The sequence below is a fragment of the Dasypus novemcinctus genome, chromosome 15 (assembly GCF_030445035.2).
Source record: "Dasypus novemcinctus isolate mDasNov1 chromosome 15, mDasNov1.1.hap2, whole genome shotgun sequence".
Taxonomy (NCBI): domain Eukaryota; kingdom Metazoa; phylum Chordata; class Mammalia; order Cingulata; family Dasypodidae; genus Dasypus; species Dasypus novemcinctus.
The window spans coordinates 12,653,461-12,673,525 of record NC_080687.1 but is presented as its reverse complement, the minus strand read 5'-3'; the positions used below and the strand labels follow the sequence as shown (position 1 = coordinate 12,673,525).

General features: G+C 36.2%; 1 protein-coding gene across 3 annotated transcripts in view; it reads left to right on the top strand.

Annotated features, from left to right (window-relative positions):
- Window positions 1–20,065, top strand: part of CDK8 (cyclin dependent kinase 8) — a 145,443-nt gene that overhangs the window by 55,483 nt on the left and 69,895 nt on the right. Inside the window, exon 1 of one of the 3 annotated variants that reach the window (XM_058277044.2) lies at window positions 230–305. The exons of the other annotated variants lie outside the window; for them this stretch is intronic. The gene's annotated coding sequence lies outside the window, so the exon portion shown is untranslated. Of the gene's footprint in view, window positions 1–229; window positions 306–20,065 lie in introns of those variants that run through there. 3 annotated transcript variants of the gene reach the window in all.

Sequence of the window (20,065 nt, the reverse complement as noted above, 5' to 3'; positions counted from 1 at the left end):
CTAGCTTCACCTCAAGAAGAATAATTTCAGACCTATGAAAAGGAGAACAATACTAATTTTAAGATTCTGTTTACTTAGAAGCATTGAGAATGTCAACAAAACAACTGTAACATTCTTTTTTCTCTTGTAATTGCAGAGTGGTATTCAGTTAACAGAACGATAATTATTTCGGATAAGCTGCATCAGAGACAACTGAAGATGAAAAAGCTCCTATCCCCATATATAACAAATTTGTGCTGTGCACCAACAAAAACCTGCTTTAAATTTCCTTCCCAATTTACAACCACCATACCATACTAGGCAAGGTTAGTGGCTATTGAAAAGACCACCAGGACAGAGCTATCCAAAGACATTTTAGCTGTGCCAAAAAAGACACTGTATAGTTTAAAAGCGGTACCCGGGACTATTATTAGGCAGCCAGGGTGAGTTTATCACTCCTTAATTCCCCTCCTATTTATAGAAGTGAAATTTATAGTTTTGGTACTTATTTGCCTCTTGGTTTATTGACCTAATTGGTCTTGCCTCCAGTCTTGATCTTTCCATTGTACACTGCTGTTCTTTGATCTTTCTGAAAGTCTAGTCTAATCAGGTCTTGTTAATGTTTCTGTGTTTGGAACTGTCAAATATCTATGTAATTCTATTGAAAATTTGATAAATTCTATATATCTTTGTCCTTTGTAAATTTAAAACTCTTCCTACTGTAATTTTTTCCCCCCAGAATTTTAGGAAATCCAGTTTTTGTACTTGAATAATGATAGTTCCATTTAACTGGTTGGTTATTTCTTGTTTGATTTTAGATAATAGGACAAAGATAAAGTTGAAAATATTGCTTAATACATGGTGTACCATCATTGTCAATCTGTGCAAGGCCCTGTATTGTCTCCATTCTTAATTTTTTCTTTATTTTTCATTCCGTCATCTCTGCCCCATTCTTTTTCCATTATGATGGACCCTCATTCCTATTTATATTTATTCAGTGTAAGTCTTTCCAGCCCACTTTCCAATCCAAACATCATTATTTACATACTTGTTTCCATGAAAATATTGTTTTTTATATGTGGTTTTAAATTTTATATAAAGAGCTCAGAAGTGTAAATCTCATTCCTTTTTCTACTCTCTGTATATTCAGTTCATTCCTTTGACCATGTATTCCCACATTTTACTTATCTATCCAGTGATGTGCACCTAATATGCCTCTATTTGCTTCCACAAGTATGTCACGTTTTTCAACTGTATGAACCCTTCCTGCCATATATAACCAGAAAGGAAATGGTTGATGTAGGAAATACACATACTTAATTTCATATTCCATGTTGTTCTCAAAAGTGTTTGTACCGTTTATGTACTTAAGAGTTATGTGGTGTACTACAACCCTCCCTCCATGTGAGAGACAGAGCTATAATGACTTCAGATCTCATCCTGTGTATTCTTTCAACAATAAACATTCATAACATTGTTTTCAATTACTGGGTGTTGATAGGCTAGAAAGTGATTTTGATTTGGTGGCTATATTGTTGGAAAGGTAGAAAATTTTAAAAGTGGATTAAGAGGGAAAGACATTTAATATGTCTTTATAGCACATGACTCATGAGAACTTATTCACAGTAATACCTGGAGTATGCAACAAATGAACATTAGGAAATGTTCAGGTACATTCACATGCCTGAAAGTAACAGTATTTTTTTTTTTTAAATGGAGCCAAGTAGAAATAAGTTAGCCTATATATGGAATAACAGGAAAGGGTAACCATTTGGGAGAAAAAATATTGTGCATTACTTTCTATTTTTAGTGTTGCCCATTTCTTTTGGCATAAATGTTAAGGAGAAAAAATTCTTATAAATGACCAGTGTCAAAATATGCAATGAGTGTAATTTTATTCTTTGTAGAGTTCAGAAAAAAGACACTTCGGGACTCCTGTTTAAGATTAAGTGTGTTACTTCGATGGAAAACCCCTACATTCTAGTGATATCTGATAATGTTCTGTAATCTTGTAACTGAACCCACAGGAAAAAAAAAAAAAAGAGTTCTTTCTAACCTCCAAGGAAGGCAAATACTTTTCAAAGCTCTGAGTAGCTGTTTCTCCAAACAAGGTAAAGATGAGTTTGAAGCCTGAGAGCTAAGAAACTTGGCTTGAATTCTATGAGATAATGCAGACGAGAAGTCTTCCTTGCTAGGTTTATAAGAGGCTTTGTAACTTCTTGGATCTGGGCATTTGGAGCGGCTAAGAAACTTGAAAGTAATTCCTCTTGTTCACTGCCGTATCTTAGGGACTATAATAGTGCCAAATATCGGAGCTCCCCCCAAATTACCAGGAAATTCCCTCCAATCTAAAATTATTAGTTCAATAATCTTTTCAATAAGCTTATGTTATTAGTCAAAAAGTTACCTATTGAATTTCTTTTGTCAGAATGATCAAAAGAGCTGAACATATTTATGTGGTAAGTGACTTGAAGCAAAATATAGCACTAGGATGTGCCCTTTCAGAGTCTGCCTGATATAAATGAAAGGAAATGTTTCAGTTTGCATTGTAACTTCAGGGTAAAATAATTGGGCATGATAAATGATAAAGCTGACTGGGTAAGAACCACTAGGAATGCAACCGTAGTCAAAGTTTAGAAACTTGCTGTAGTAAGGGAGAGTGCACACCTGAAGGAAGCTTGAGGCGGCTCAGTCACTGAAGTGAGGAGAGGAGGGTCTTTAAAGGGTTTGGGTTTGTGCTCAAATATTCTAAGGGAAGACTGAGGGAAGTAGGGACCAACTCTGGATTGGATACTGTCATGAAGTGGGATCGTTTTAGTAATTGGTATTTTAGCACTTTGTTCAGGAGTAGGAAGAGTGAAACACAGCTAGTGATTCATTGTTTTAAATAAATACAATAATCCCTCAAAATAGGACTACTTTACTCATTTAGCAGCTTTGCTATGGCCTTGGGCAAAACTTGTTTCCTATTGGTCTTGCCATGACCTTATCATTATCTGCTATGGATATCACAGTCTGATTATTTTAATTTTCTCATTCTCCTTGGGCTATTTCAGGATATTATTCTATGAAATACAGATCTTTACCATTGCCAGAATTCCATTAATCAGAAGATTGTTCAGAGAACCTGATCTATTGTCGGAATAAAGTCAGTTCTTTATATATGCATTTTCGTTGTTAATAAGATTAACTGTTGATTCATCTGAAGCAAAAATGGCTGTGCAGGAACATTTAAGAATCGGAAGATCACAGTTTGAGCACTGTCACGCTGGCAGATACTGAGAGATTGTTAACAGAGTTTATAATTCACTTCTAAGCCAATAGCCAAGGTCCCCAGTGTGATTTTGGTATATAGAAACTTTCCTAGGTGTGACATCATAGGGGCTGTCCTGTTTACTATTCTTAGTTTACTATTTAAAGAGTTACTTAGTATTTGAGTATTTTGCCCACGAATAGAGTGAACTGAGTTGGGAACTGGCTACAAGCTCAAAAATTGCTTTAAATGCATATTTCAGTGAAATCGTGAGGAAGTTGTAGCCTGGTATTAGACTCAGACAATATTATGAATAGGAGTGTTATGGATATTGTTAAGAGGTAACAAATGTCTGTTAACAACTCATAGGTTTAAACCAGCAGAGAGAAAAGAAGAAAAGCTTGGAAAATAAAACATATGAACATGATAATCGTTGGATCTATGGTCTAGATCTTGTTCCATGTATCTTGGGTAGAAGCTGTCTCTTTCTCTAATATTATCTTTTTCAGTAGGATTCTTATGAATGCTAAATTTGAGGTCTCTGACCAGGACAGTCTTCCAGTAATTTGAGGATGTATTGTGTCACTTTGAGAACTATGGTTCTAAGCACTGCTGTGTGAGTTGCTAACAGAATTTGGCAAAAGGTCATTTGAATGGAAGTTCAAGTGTAATTTTTCTCTGATAACTTCAAAAACAGCCAGTCACATAATCCAAGAGCATGCTGAACTGATTAAGTAGCTAAGCTAGCAAGGGAAGATAGTTGAATCCATCAGTGATAAGATTGAATAGCTCTGTAAAATTTATTACATTAACCAGAATTATTAGAATGGCAGAGACTGGATCATGTGTGGAGGTATAATATAGTTACTTTATAAGAATTCGGTAGTGATTACCCAAGGAGTTAGAATATGTTAGGAACAATGAGGACTTTGACAGACTTGCATGACCTTTTGATTTATAGCATTAAAAATATACTGATTGTCTCTGATTGACAAAGATATTAAAACCTAGAGATAAAAATCAATTTGACATTACTGTACCAAGTTTTGTATGTGAATGTAAGTCTGCCTTTTCTCAACCTGAAAAGTACATAATCATTGAGACATATACATTAATATATTTTATTTACATATAATTAATCTGTAAAGACTGAACTTGTCTTTTTTATTTGTCATATAAAATCAGTTTGAAAACAAAGTTTTTGCAATAGTTTTGAATTATTAAAATTTAAAGAATATCAAACATACTTAATTATTTCTATTATCATTCCTTTTTAATGTGAAGGAGCAAATCTTTGTGTTACCTGGTCACTGTTCCAGGAAATCCAAAGGTATTTTAGGTGTAAAAGACATCCTAGCATTTTTTTTTATTCTGAATTTGGAACTTAAATTCACAAAAGGCAAAAGCAATAAGAGGTTTGGATGATATGATATGTGGACATAAGTCATGATATCCAAAGGCAAGAAATAGTTACAGGCAATATTTGAAAAGGTAACAATATGAATAGTAATTATTGGGAACTTTATTTTTTAAAATGAAGAATTTTTATTAAAAATGATTTAAAACATGGCAAAGACTCAATAATATATATATCTATTTTAAAGCTGTGTTTTTGAACTTTGTATTCTTTTCTTATTTGGAAGTAGAAAGATCATTAAAAATATCAGAGATATCACACCACAGCAAGTTAGGCTGATCAGTTTACATCTCTAAACGTTGGGACCAAACTGGTTTATTGTCTTTAGAATCACTAAGATTCATTTCACAGTCTAACATAGTCATGTGCATTTCCCCCTTGATAGCCATTGTACCTCAGTGTGCAGTTATGATCTGCTTTCAAACTTACACAAAATAAATTATAAATTTTACACACTCTATTATATTATGATGATAATTACACTGGATGATTTCCAAGAAGAGACTATCTTTTTTTATGATCAGATACCTTTTCTAAGTTGATATCAAGTCTCCCGACTTCACATTTCTTTGTGATTGTTTACTTTTATGAAGTATAAAAACATAAATATGTGGGATGAGGGAGAGGACTGATTGCAAATGAAAAAGGTTTTAGCTTATTGAGAAGTAAGATGTCGTAGAGTGATTTGACCATTTTTAAAGAATAGAAAGTGGTTTTTGTTAAGGAAATAAGTGGGTGACTCTTGTTTGTTTTTATCTGTCACTCTCATTCTTCTCAGAGGGCTTGAGTCTAGGATGATACCCTTAAATAGTAGATATAATAGAATTTGTCATGCTCCTGGGTTAACCAGTGGCTAAATCAATGCCCTGAACATGAAAGTGTCTAGTAAACTTTGATCCTAGTTTTACTACTTTACATTTTTTACTACTTCAAGTCTTTCAAAAGTCATTCAGACTTTAGTAAAGAGTACAGATATTTTTTTTTCTTAGTTATGTTTTTCTTTATTATCCAAGTTTCTTTACAAGTGTTTATTTCTTTTTTTAGAGAAGTTGTAGGTTTACAGAGAAATCATGCATAAAATACAGAGTTCTTATCTACTGCCCTTTTATTAACAACTTGTATTAGTGTGGTACATTTGTCACAATTCATTAAAACATTTTTATAATTAAACAACTAACTATAGTCCATGGTTTACATTAGGGTTCACTGTACTCTACAGTCCTATGTTTTCTTAAATTTTAATTCTAGTAACATATGTGTGGCCTAAAATTTCACTTTTAATCAAACCTGACTTTACAATTTTGTGCTGTCAGTCATGTTCTCAGTCCATGCCACCATCACCATAACTTCCATCAATCCAAATAGAAATTCTGTACATTTTAAGCATTAACTTCTCATTTTCTACCCTTATCCTGGCCCATGGTAAACCTGTATTCTAGATTCTGACTCTATGAATTTATTTTAATCTTTCATATCAGTGAGATCACATAATATTTGTCCTTTTGTGTTTGGCTTATTTCACTCAATGTGATATCTTCATGGTTGATCCATGTTGTCGCATGTATCAGAATTTCATTATTTTTTGTGATTAAGTAATATTCCATTGTAGATATATACCATATTTTGCCTACCCTTTCATCAATTGGTGGACACTTGGGTTATTTCCATCTCTTGGCAATTGTGAATGATGCTGCTAAACACCAGTGTGGAGATGTCTGTTTGAGTCCTGCTTTCATTTCTTTTGTGTGTGTAAACCAAAAAGTGGGATTGTCAGGTCATATGGTAATTCTATATTTAACTTTCTGAGGAACTGCAAAACTGCCATCCACAACAGCGTCACCATTTTACATTTCCACTGAAAATGAACAAGTGTTCCTATTTCTTCACATCCTCTTCAACACTTGGAATTTCCCAGTTTTTTAATAGTAACCGTTCTAGTGGGAGTGAATTGGTATCTCATTGTGGTTTTGAGGTCTAGTTCCCTAATGGCCAGTAATGTTGAACATCTTTTCTTATGCTTTTTGGCCCTTTGTATATCTTTGGAAAAATGTATGTTTAAGTCTTTTACCCATTTTTCAATTGGGTTTATCTTTTTGTTGTTAAATTGTAGAATTTCTTTATATATTACAGATATTAAACCCTTATTGGATATGTGGTTTCCAAATATTTTCTCCCATTGACTAGGTTATCATTGCACTTTCATGATAAAGTACTTTGCACGAACCTTTATCTGTTTTTTCTTTTGTTGCTTGTGCTTTGGGTATAAAGTCTAAGAAACCACTGCCTTACACAAGGTCCTGAAGATGCTTCCCAAAGTAGTTGTTTATAGTTATGGGTCTTATATTTAGGCCTTTGGTTCATTTTGGGTTGATTTTTATATATGGTGTGAGGTTGGGATCCTCCTTTTTTTTTTTTTTTTAAGTTTCTTTTTTTATTTGAGAAGTTGTGAGTTAACAAAACAATCATGCATACCATATAGGATTCCCATACATCACCCTACCACCAACACTTGATATTATTATGACATATTTGGTACAAATGATGAAAGCACATTGTTATAATATTACTGCTTTCTGTAGTCCATAACTTGTATCTATAGACTGGCAAACCATCCTTTTATTAACACCATATATTATTATGGTATATTTGTTATAGTTCATGAGAGAACATTGTCACATTTGTACTGTTAACCATGGTCTATCATTCACAACAGGGTTCGCTGTGTTATACAACCTCCAAAGTGTACACTCAATCTGTCCAAAGTGTACACTCAACTCTTTCTTTTTTTTTTTGCAATTGAAGATCCAGTTTTCCAAGAAACACCATCTGTTAAAGAAACTGTCTTTCCCCATTGAGTAGACTTGGCACTCTTATAAAAAATCAGGTGGCTATAAACATGAGAGTTGATTTCTGAGCTCTCAGTTTGATTCTATTAGTCTATATGTCTATCCTTGTGCCAGTACCATGCTGTTTTGAATACTGTGGCTTTATAATAGCTTTTAAGATCAGGAAATGTGAATCCTCCAACTTTGTTCTTCTTTTTCAAGATGGCTGTGGCTATTTGGAGCTTCTTACCCTTCCATATAAGTTTGATGATTGGCTTTTTCATTTCTCCCCAGAATTTTGATAGGGATTGTGTTGAGTCTATAAATCCTTTTTGGGTAGATTTGATACCTTTATAATATTTAGTCTTACAGTACAAGAATATGAAATGTCCTTCCATTTATTTAGCTCTTTGATTTCTTTTAATTGTATTTTGTAGTTTTCTGTGTACGAATTTTTTACATTCTTGGTTAGATTTCTTTCTAGATACTTGCTTCTTTTAGTTGCTCTTGTAAATGGAATCTTTTTCTTAATTCTTCTTTGGATTATTCTATATCAATATATATAGAAACAGTACTAGGCTTTGCCTGTTGATCTTCTGCCCTGCTACTTTGCTGAATTTGTTTATTATTTCAAGTAGCTTTGTTGTGGATTTTTCAGGATTTCTTGTATATAGGATAATGTCATCTGCAAATAGGGAGAGCATCACTTCTTCCTTTCTAGTTTGGATGCTTTTATATATCTTTCTCTTGCCTAATTGCTGTAGCTAGAAATCCCAGTACAATGTTGAGTAACAGTGGTAACAGGGACAACTTGCTTAAGGGAGAAAGCTTTCGGTATTTCACCATTGAGTATGATGTTAGTTGTGGGTTTTTCACATATGCCCTTTATCATATTGAGGAAATTTCCTTCTATTCCTAGTTTTCTAAGTGTTTTTTAATCATGAAGGGGTGTTTTTCTATATCAACTGTGATGACCATGTATTTTTTCCCCTTCGTTCTGTTTAAATGTTAGGTTATATTAATTGATTTTCTTAAGTTGAACTGCTCTCACATTCTGGGGTAAGTCCCATGTCATCATATTGTGTATTTCTTTTTTTAAAAAATTATAGCATAGGTATTTTTCTATTTATTATTCATTTATTATTAGATAAATTGTGCATTTACAGATCAATTATGCATAAAATACAGGATTCCTGTATACCACACTTCCACCAACACCTAGCATTGGTATGGAACATTTGTTAAAATTGATGATAGTAAATTTTTTAAATGAATTAATTTATTGAAGTATATCACTCATTCATAATCATACATAATAACTATATAATAATCATTGTGAACTTACAAAGCAAACACATAAAACAACATACGGGACTCTCATGACTCAGCCTACCACCAATAACTTGCATTGTTGTTAAATCTTTTTAACTAATGATGAAAGAGCATTGTCAAAATATTACTAGTGACTAAAACACTTTTCCCCAACCAACCCTATTATTATTATCTTTATATCATTTATATATGAACTTAAGTATATAGTAAAAGTTGTGAACTTATGAATCAAACATGCATAACATCATACAGGGGTCGCATACATCAACCCCCACCATCACCTTGCATTGTCCTGAGACTTTTGTTACAAGTTATGAAAGAAAATTGTTAAAATTTTACTACTAATCATAGTCCTTATCTTACATTTGGTGTGTTTTTCCCCCAAGCCACCCTATTATTATTTTTTAAATAATATGTCTTATGTCAGAAGTTGTAAACTTATAAAACAATCGTGCATGAGTGCAGAATTCCCACACAACACCCTTCCATCAACACACCACACTGTGGTGGAACATTTGTTACAGGTAAGGTAAGATCATCTGATTGTTACCATGCCCATGCCCATGTTACCATGCCCCATTTGGCTCACATTTTCCGTACTGCCTCATTATTCAACACAGTGCATCTTTCGCATAGATGCAAGAACATTGTATTATTACTGCTAACCACAGTCCATAGGTCACTCCACCTGTATTTTTCCCATGCTTCTCCACTTTCCCAACACCCTGCAGTAGTGATGTACATTTGCTCTAGCTCACAAAGGACACTCTTGCATCTGTACCATCAACCACAATTCTCATCCACCTCTGGGTTTACTGTGCTATTCAGTTCCTTGTTTTTTCTCTAGCATTCTGTCAGTTGGCATTTACATACCCAGACTACCATTTTCAGCCACATCCCCATTTATAACCTAGCTCTTACTACGTGCTACCATCCACTCTATACATTTCCACACTTTTACAGTAAAGCTAATTAAAACTTCTACATACATTAAACATCAGTAGTCTCTCTCAGTCCTCCTCTTATCTCCTTTAAGGATCTGCTACCTACGACCAGGTCTTGAAGATATTTTTCTACAATTTCTTCTAGAAGTTTTATGGTTCTTGCTTTTGTTTTTAGGGTTTTGATCCATTTTGAGTAAATTTTTGGATAAGGTGTGAGACAGGGGTCCTCTTTCCTTCTTTCGGCTATGGATATCGAATTCTCTCAGCACCATTTGTTGAATGACTGTTCTGCCCGAGCTGTGTGGGTTTGACAGGCTAGTCAAATATCACTTGACCACACATGTGAGGGTCTGTCTCTGAACCATCAGTTTTGTTCCATTGGTCTATGTGTCTGTCTTTATGCCAGTACCATGCTGTTTTTACCACTATAGCTCAGGTAATATGATTTAAAGTCTGGAGATGAGGGTTCGCTTTTCCTTTTTGTGATGTTTCTGGTTATTCAGGACCCCTTGCCCTTCCAAATAAATTGGATGATTGTGTTTTCAATTTTTTTTTAATGCTGGTAGAATTTTTGTCTGGATTGCATTGAATCCGTGTATCAATTTGAGTAGAACTGACATGTTAATGATATTTAGTCTTCCGATCCATGAGCATGGAAAGTTCTTATTGATATAATCTTCATTTCCAGACTCTCTTCAGGCCTCTCTCTCCTGTCTTTTGTTTTTGGGCTCTAGCACACCCTTTAGTATTTCCTGAAAATCTTGTCTCTTGCTTAGAAATTCTCTCAGTTTCTGTTTATCTGTGAATATTCTAATCTCACCCTCATTTTTGAAAGACAGTCTTGCTGGATATAAGATTCTTGGCGGGAAGTTTTTCTCTTGTAGTATCTTAAATATATCAGACCATTGTCTTCTTGCCTCCATGGTTTCTGGTGGGAAATTGTACACTTACTGGGTATCCCTTATATGTTAAGCATTGCTTTTCTCTTGCCCTTCTCAGAATTCTCTGTCTTTGGCATTTGACAATCTGATGAGTATGTGTCTTGGAGTTGGTCTATTTAGATTTTTTTTGGATTGGTGTACGTTGTGCTTCTTGGACATGGATAACTATGTCCTTCAGTAGGGTTGGGAAATTTTCTACCATTATTTCTTCAGATATACCTTCTGCCCCTTTTCCTTTCTCTTCTCCTTCTGGGACACCCATGACACATTTGTTTGCATGCCTTTTGCTGTCCTTTAGTTCCTTGAGACCTTGTTCAGTGTTTTCCATTCTTTTCTTCATCTGTTCTTTTGTATGTTCACTTTCAGAGGCCATTTCTTCAAGCTCACCATTTCTTTCTTACGCCTCCTCAAATCTGCTATTATCTGATTCCAGAGTTGTTTAAATTTCCTTTATTGCACCTTTCATTCCCATAAGATCTACTGTTTTTTGTGTGTGTGTATGCTTTCAAATTCTTCTTTGTGCTCATCCAGTGTTTTCTTAATATCCTTAATCTCTTTAGCCATCTTGTTGAATTTATTAAGGAGATTTGTTTGAACATCTATGATAGTTGTCTCAGCTCCTTTATGTCATCTGGAGTCCTAGCTTGTTCCTTTCACTGGACCATAGCTTCCTGTTTCTTGGTGTGGATTGTAATTTTCTGTTGGTGTCTTGGCATCTGGATTACTAGAGTATTTATTCTGGGTGCAGTTTTTCTCTTTAGTTTAGTACATCCTACCCTTTCTCCCTTGCTGACTGTGCAGTAGGAGCCAAGGATGTAGTTGGTGCTATAAGCTGTGGAGGCTCAAGCTGCCCTCATTGCCCTAGGGACCAGGGAAGCTTCTCCCAACTCTCTCCTTTGCCAGGGGTGAGGACAGAGTCACAGCTGTGTAGAATAATCCGAGTCGTGCAGGCCTAGACTGTAGTTGCCCAAAGAGACTGATGAAGCTTTACGCCCCTTTCTTCCTTGCCTGGGGTAGGGATGGAGCTACAGGTGTGGGCAGCAATCTATGCAGTGCAGGTACAAGATGACCGCACTTTCCCCCGTAGACTTCTGATTATTCAGTGTGTGCCAGCCAAAGCTACCTGCGGTTGCCTGTATAGGTTATTTCAGGGCCTGCCAGCCTCCTTCCTGCCAGAGGAGGGGTTGAAGCCTAGTCTAGGACTTGAGGCTGATGAGTCTTCTCCACAGATGGGCAGTCTCCTCCTTCCATTCCTTCAGTTATGTTATAGGATGGTCTTCTGGCCTCCTGGAGCCCCCAACCAGGTGCTTCAGGTAGCTCCAGATAGCTCTGGGTGTTTACTAACTGCCCTGTAGCAGGAGGTGACTCCAGGACCCCTTATTCCACCACCATCTTGCTAGTTGTCAATGATAGTACATTTTTATATTTGTATTATTAATTAAAGTGCAATGTTTTAAATTGAGGTTCATTGTGTGTGTAGTTATATGGTTTTTTAAAAAATTTATTCTGTTATATATATACTCTAACATCCCTTTTAAATCATATTCAGATAAATGTATTTCAGTACTGTTAATTGCAGTCACAGTGTTGTGCTTACATCACCACTATTCATTACCAAAACATTTCTGTCATTCCAAATAGAAACCCCGTACACTTTAAGCCTTCAATTCCCATTCCCTATTCCCATCTGATCACCTGGTAACCTTAATCTAGATTCAGATTCAGTGAGTTTGCTTATTCTAGTCGTTTCAAATCAGTGATATCACACAGTATTTTTCCATTTTTGTCTGACTTATTTCACTCAACATGATATCTTCAGGGTTCTTCCATGCCGTCACATGTATCAGCACTTTCTTTTTACAGTTGAGTAATATTCCATTGAATTGTGTATATACCAAATTTTGTTTATGCATTCTCTTCTGTTGATGGACACTTGGGTTGCTTCCATCTTTTGGTAATTGTGAATAATGCTATTAGAAACATCAGTGTGCAGATATCTGAGTCGCTGCTTTCAATATTTTGGGGTATATACCTCATTAGTGGGATTGCCAGGTCATATGTTAGTTAACTTTCTGAGTAACTTTCAATATGTCTCCCACAGGGGCTGCACCATTTCACATTGCCACCATCAATCAGTGAGTGTCCCTATCTCTCCGCATCCTCTCCAACAATTGTTATTTTCTGTTTTGTTTCTTTTTTCTTTTAAATAGCAGCTGTTATAATGAGTGTGAAATGGTATCCCATTGTTGGTTTAATTTGCATTTCCCTGATGGCTAATGATGTTGAGCATTTTTCCTGTGCTTTCTGGACATTTCTATATCTTCTTTGGTGAAATAGCTATTCAAGTCTTTTGCTGATTTTTTAGTTGGGCTGTCTTGTTAACTTGAAGGATTTCTTTGTATGTATTAGATATTAATCCTTTATTTAAATATGTCATTTCCAGTTGTTTTCTCACATTGCATAGGCTGTCTTTTTACTTTCATGATAAAGTCCTTTGAGGAACCAAAGTGTTTTGTGTGTGTGTGTTGTTTCTTTTATGTTTGTTTTTAATGAGGTCCCATTTATCAATTTTTTATTTTGTTGCTTGTGCTTTGGGTGTAGAGTCTAAGATACTGTTACCTAACACAAAGTCCTGAAGATGCTTCCCTACATTTTCTTCTAGGTGTTTGATAGTTCTAGGCCTGATTTTGGATCTTTGATGTATTTTAGTTGATTTTAGTATACATTGTGAAGTAATTGCCCTCTTTTTTTTTTTTTTCAAGTGGAGATCCAGTTTTCCCAGCACCATTTGTTGAAGGGACTACTCTTTTGCAATTGCGTGGTCTTTGCCACCGTGTTAAAAATCAGTGGTCCATAAATGTGGGGGTTGATTTCTAAGCTCTCCATATGTCTGTCCTTGTGCTAGTATCATGCTGGTTATGATTACTGTGGCTTTGTAATAAGTTTTTAAGATTGGGAAGTGTGAGTCCTCCAAATTCCTTCTTTTTTAAGATACCTTTAGCTGTTTCAGACCCCCTAGCCTTCCATATAAATTTGATGATTGGCTTTTCCATTTCTGCAAAAAAGATTGTTAAGAATTTTGATTGAGATTGCACTGAATCTATAAATTGCTTTCGGTAGTATTGACATCTCAGTGGTATTTAGTCTTCCAATCCATTAATAGAGTATATCCTCCCAAATATTTAGGTCTTTAATTTGTTTTAGCAATGTTTTGTAGTTTTCTCTGTACAAATCCTTTACATCTGTGATTAGATTTATTCCTAGATGTTTGATTCTTTTAGTTGCTACTGTGAAAGGAATTTTTTTCTTGATTTCTTCTTCTGATTGGTCATTACTTGTGTATAGAATCACTACTGATTTTGGTGTATTGATCTTGTAACATGCTACTTTGTTGAATTCATTTATTCGTTTTAGTGGCTTTGTTGTAGATTTTTCAGGACTTTCTGTGTATAGGATCATATCATCTGCAAATAGGGAATGTTTTACTTTTTCCTTTCCAAGTTGGATGCCTTTTATTTATTTTTCTTACCTAATTGCTCTGGCAGGAACTCTAGTATAATGTTGGATAACAGTGGCGAGAGTGGGATTCCTTCTCTTTTTCTTGATCTTAGAAGGGACGCTTCCAATCTTGCACTATTAAGTAGGATATTAGCTGTTGGGATTTTCATACACGCCCTTTATCATGTTGAGGAAGTTTCCTTGTATTCCTTGTGTTCTAAGTGTTTTTATTAAGAAAGGGTACTGTGTTTTGTTAAGTACCTTTTTTGCATTGATTGAGATGATCATGGTTTTTTTCTTCATTCTTTTAATGTGGTATATTGCATTAATTGAGTTTCTTACCAATTTAACCAACCTTGCATACCAGGGATATACCCCAGTTGATCGTAGTGTACTATTATTATAATATGCTCTTGGATTCAGTTTGCTAGTATTTTGGGGGGGGGGGGGGATTTTTGCATCTATATTCATAAGAGATCTTGGTCTATAGTTTTCTTTTCTTTTGATATCTTTATTTGGCTGCGGTATGAGGGTGATGTTGGTCTGATACAATGAGTTAGGGAGTGTTCCCACCTCTTGAATTTTTGGCGAAGAGTTTGAACAGAATTTTGGTACGTTTGGTAGAATTCCCCTCTGACACCATCTGGTTCTGGGCTTTACTTTATAGGGAGGTTTCTGATTGCTGATTTAATCTGTTTACTAGTAATTGGTTTGTTGAGATCTTCTGTTTCCTGAGTCATTGTTAGGTAGTTTGTGTGTTTCTAAGAATTTGTCCATTTTGTCCTTTTTTGGCATTCAGTTTTTCATAATAACCACTTACAGTCCTTTTTATTTCAGCAGGGTCTGTAATAATGTCCCCTTTTTCATTTCTGATTTTTGTTACTTGTATCCTCTGTCTTTTTTGTCAGTCTAGCTAAAGTTTTGTAGATTTTATTGACCTTTTCTCGATGAACCAACTCCTGGTTTTGTTGATTCTCTCCAACAGAGAATCAACAAATTTTGATATTGATTCTTTTTTGTTTTCTATTTCATTTTCCGTACTCTAATCTTTGTTATTTCCTTCCTTCTTATTTTTTAAGCTATAATTTTATTTTTAAAGAAGTTTTAGGTTACAGAAAAGTTACATGGAGAGTATGTGCGATTCCTATTTAACCCCTCCCACTCCCACATCATCCCCTATTTTTTTTAATGTAGCAGTACAATTTATTATGATGTATCTGTAAAAGCCACTCATTTACAAAATACACATTTAAAAAATGACTCAGTAAGGACTAACGTACATACAGTAATTAAAAAATGAAACCATCATTGTGACATTTGTCAGTACTTCACACATTTAACAAATACTGAAGGAGGCAACCACCATTGTCTTGTTTTGTTTTTTAAGATTTATTTATTTTATTTCTCTCCCCACCCTCCACCCCGCCCCAGTTGTCTGTTCTCTGTGTCTGTTTTGCTGCGTGTACTTCTTTGTCCACTACTGTTGTTGTCAGTGGCACGTGTTTCTTTTTGTTGCGTCATCTTGTTGTGTCAGCTCTCCGTGTGTGCAGTGCCATTCCTGGGCAGGCTGAACTTTCTTTCACACTGGATGGCTGTCTTGTAAGCAACACGTGGTTGGTTCATGCTCTTTTATCTATTCTGCCAATTTCTGCCTTTTTTCTAGAGAGTTGAATCCATTTATATTTAAAGTAACCATTGAAAACAAACTCTCCTGTCCTTGATATTGGACAGTGATCACTGCGTGTCTGGGCATGGTTCTGTTTGAGTTTATGCTTTTTGGAGTTTGTTGCACTTCTTGAATATGCATACTTATGTCTTTCATTAAATTTGGGATGTTTTTTGCCATTATTTCTTTGAATATTCTTTCTACCCATTTCTCTCTTTCTTTTATTTCTGGTACTGCCATAATGCATATATTGGTATACCAGATGATATCCCAGTTTTCTTAAGTCCTTTTCATTCTTTTTCATTCCTCTTTCTTTCTGCTCTTTAGTCATTTTATTTTAGTTTTCTTGTCTTTGACATGACTGTTTCCCCTGCTACTGCCAATCTGCTGTTTATTTTTCAACTCTAATGTTTCTGTTTGGTTCTTATTGAGAATCTCAAAGAGATTCTCATATTGTTTATTCATTGTTTTTCTCATATCCTCTATTTCCTTCTCTGTGTTTTCCTTAATTTCTTTGAGCATACTGAGGATGATGATTTTTTAAAATCTTTGTCCAGTAAGTCTAAAGCCTGGTGGTCTTCCTTGATGATTTCTAGATTTTTATCTTGTCCCTTTAGATGTGCCATCATCTTTCTTCCAATCTTTTGTTGCACACTGTAATATTTTTAAGTGTTAACTCTGGGATTTAGTCACCAAGCTGCCTGTTCCTTAAGCTTGTATGCAGCTAGTGATAGGAAAGAGATTTTCTTGAATGCCAGGAGCGAATCAAAACAACCAAACCAAAGGAAAAAGCACCCTTTCATTGTCTTTGCAAATTGGCTCTGCTTTGGCTGATTAGCTCTCCTATCCAGAAGATCAGCCTAGGCAAATGCAAAGGTCCTCTGTTACCTGAGCCTGGTTGGAGCTGTGGCACCTGCTTCTTTTCCTGGACTTGTGCTTGCTAGAGGCCTTAGGAATTCCCATTTATAATTTATAGGAGTTAGAGTGAAAACCCTCTTCACTTCCTATGAAATAGTCTTCCACTCCCTCCCGGTTGCTCTCTTGAGTGACTTAATGCAGGTAGTCCTTTGCTCCAGGCTGCTGCAACTTCATTGTATCCCATTCTTTTCAAGGATCTACAAGCCCCATCTCTGCCCTCTGGACAAAGTCTGGGAGGATGAGACATAGACAAGTTTCCCAGCTCAGTCTCAGACATCCAGCTGATAGATTGGCAGTGACATACATGCACCCCAGAGATGCGCACAGGGGCTGCTCTGCTCACTCTGGAACAGGGCCAGGGACCCACAATGGGAGCACACAGTGACTCCACCCCACGTCATAAAAGACGTGGGGGAGGGACCAGCAAGGGCATCAGAAGCTTCTTGTATGCTTTGAAGCTTTGATTTTTTTTGATACAGCGTTTGCCCAATTAATGTAGGCCTTTAACGGTTTTCAGTAGTTTTGAGGAAGGTTACTATCTTTAAGATTACTCTTCTGCCTTTGTCCAAGAGGGCTTGAAACAGTGGTCTCCTTCAGAGCTGGCCCCCTGAAGTAGCAGATCAAAAGTAGTGATCTGCATACACCCTGGGAGTTTGGAGGACTAGGTCTTTATGTCGTCCCAACCTGGCACTGTCATGCTATGCCAGGCGTCAGAGCTGCAGTCCTCACTACTGCCCACCATGGAGCTGGGGAAATGAGGATTGTAACCACTGCAGGAAGGGTGAAATTCATCAGTCATTATGGCAGTTTGCCAGCCTCTTCCTCTTGCTCTTCCTGGATGCTGCACAGTATTCCGCTAGATACTGAAGTTTCAAAATAGTTGATTCAGACAGTTCCTGCCAATTCAGTAGTTGTGGTGGAGGCACTGATTCCTGGAGCTTGCTACTCTGCCATTTTCCCACAATCCTCTGATGTATTTTTAATGCAATGAATTCTCATAGTGCTTTACTAGAAAGTATGTTGTAAAGCCAATTATGAAATAAATTTTTTCCGATAGAAATAATATTGTAATTGGAATTCATTTTCTTGACTAAGAATTTAGTCTAAAACATGTTGTAAAACCAAAGATAAAGCAATGTAAGTTTCAATCATATTTTAAAATAGCGTAGTATTAAATGAGCTTAAATTAATTGATTTTACAAGGGGTTATTCATTTGTTCAATCAAATTTTAACTGCTTAAACCACCCACCCTTACTGTTAACATGTGACCTCATCTCCTGCATTCAGAAAAAAAAAATAAAAGCCTTCAAAATGGGAACTTTCTCAGCTTTTTGCCTCTGAACTTATCAACTTCTTTTTATCTGTATCCATCCTTTCCTCTATCTTTCTTCCTGTTACAACAGAAAGATATCGTCTTCTTTCCCTGAATTATAGTTCTCCATGGTGGATCAGCTTTTTTTGCTGTCTAGTTTTTCTCTTTCTCCTGTGTCAGTAGCTCCTTTACTCTAGGTTTTACCTGTCAAAATTTAAACATATACTCATCTCTGCCATCTTTAAAAAGATAATAGGCAGACTTGGCTCAGTGGTTAGGGCGTCTGTCTACCATATGGGAGGTCTGCGGTTCAAACCCTGGGCCTCCTTGACCCGTGTGGAGCTGGCCCATGTGCAGTGCTGATGCGCGCAAGGAGTGCCGTGCCATGCAGGGCTGTCCCCCGCGTAGGGGAGCCCCACATGCAAGGAGTGCGCCCCATAAGGAGAGCCACCCAGCACGAAACAAAGTGCAGCCTGCCCAGGAATGGTGCCACACACACGGAGAACTGACACAAGATGACGCAACAAAAAGAAACACAGATTCCCGTGCCTCTGACAACAACAGAAGCAGACAAAGACGCAGCAAATAGACACAGAACAGACAACTGGGGGGTGGGGGGAGAAAGGAGAGAAATAAATAAATAAATCTTTAAAAATAAATAAATAAATGAAAAGATAATAATTCTTATTTTCTCCCCTTCAAAAAATTAACTACATTTATTGTCTAAATTTACTTATGTCCTGGTTATTGCTCAGCCTTCTGCAATGTAGACCCTGCCACTACACTACTGCAACTATTGTTTTTCTGCTGTTTACTGGTGACCTCATCATTGATAAATTCAGTGGCCACTTTTCAGTCCTCACCTTACTAGACCACTGTAATTTTTTATACTGTTTACCATTCTGTCCTTTTTCGAATACTTCTTGACTGTTTTTCTCCTTTGTCTCATCTACTTTCATGGCTTAGTTCCTATGCATATACTGATTATAGCAAATCTGGGTCTTCAGCTCTCTTGAGCTTCAGATGTATTTATTCATCTTGCCATCACACATCTCCACTTCTTTCTTTGCAGGCTCTCTATGTAGCCACTACCTTTCAGTAGTAGCCACTATATTCTCTCTCCTGGGTAACTTTAATACTAATTTCTTTTAATGGGTCTCTCTGCCTCCTGTCCCTATTTACTCCCCTTAAACATCCACAGAGTTCTCAAATATAGTTTTTTCTCAAATAAAATATAATATATATTCTCTCATTAAAGAACGCTTTAATGGAATGTTCCCTATTGTTCTTAGAGTAAAAAGACCTTCATGGCTCCTCATTATATACCCAGCCCTATCTCCATTTATGTACTGTATTCATTTCTCCTTCAAATGCTTTGTTTTTTCTCATCTCATGTGACTTCAAATTGTATCCCCCCCTTTCACTGACACACACATTCACCTACATCAGTAGTTCTCAAAGAGTCACCTGGGACCCCTTGGCTATCCCTAAGCTTCTTTCAGAGGGTCTGCAAGACCTATGCAGTTTTCATAGTAATACTAAGATATCATTTGTCTTTTTCCCACTCTCATGAGTGCACATTGGTTTTTTTCCAGTGGCAACATAATGTGTACTGACATCATTGCTCTGATGCCTATGGAGATGTGCTTGTACGTTTTCGTATTTCAAAATTCTCCCATTTTGAAATTCTGACAGGGATAAATATTGATAAATATAACCCACACAGTCAAATGCTTTACAGGATCTTCAGTAATTCTAAGAGACAAAAGGGGTCCTGAGACAAAAAGTTTGGAAGCTTCCATTTAGGCCTCAGTCAGATGCTATTTCCTCTAAAATCTTTACTTAGGTCCTCCACCCAAAGCCTTTGCTCTCTACTTGCCGTACCATAGCACTATCATGTTGCATTATGATGGGCTGTTTGTTCATCTATCTAGGCCAGGAGACACGGAAAGCTACAGAAGGTATCCCTAGTACCTAGT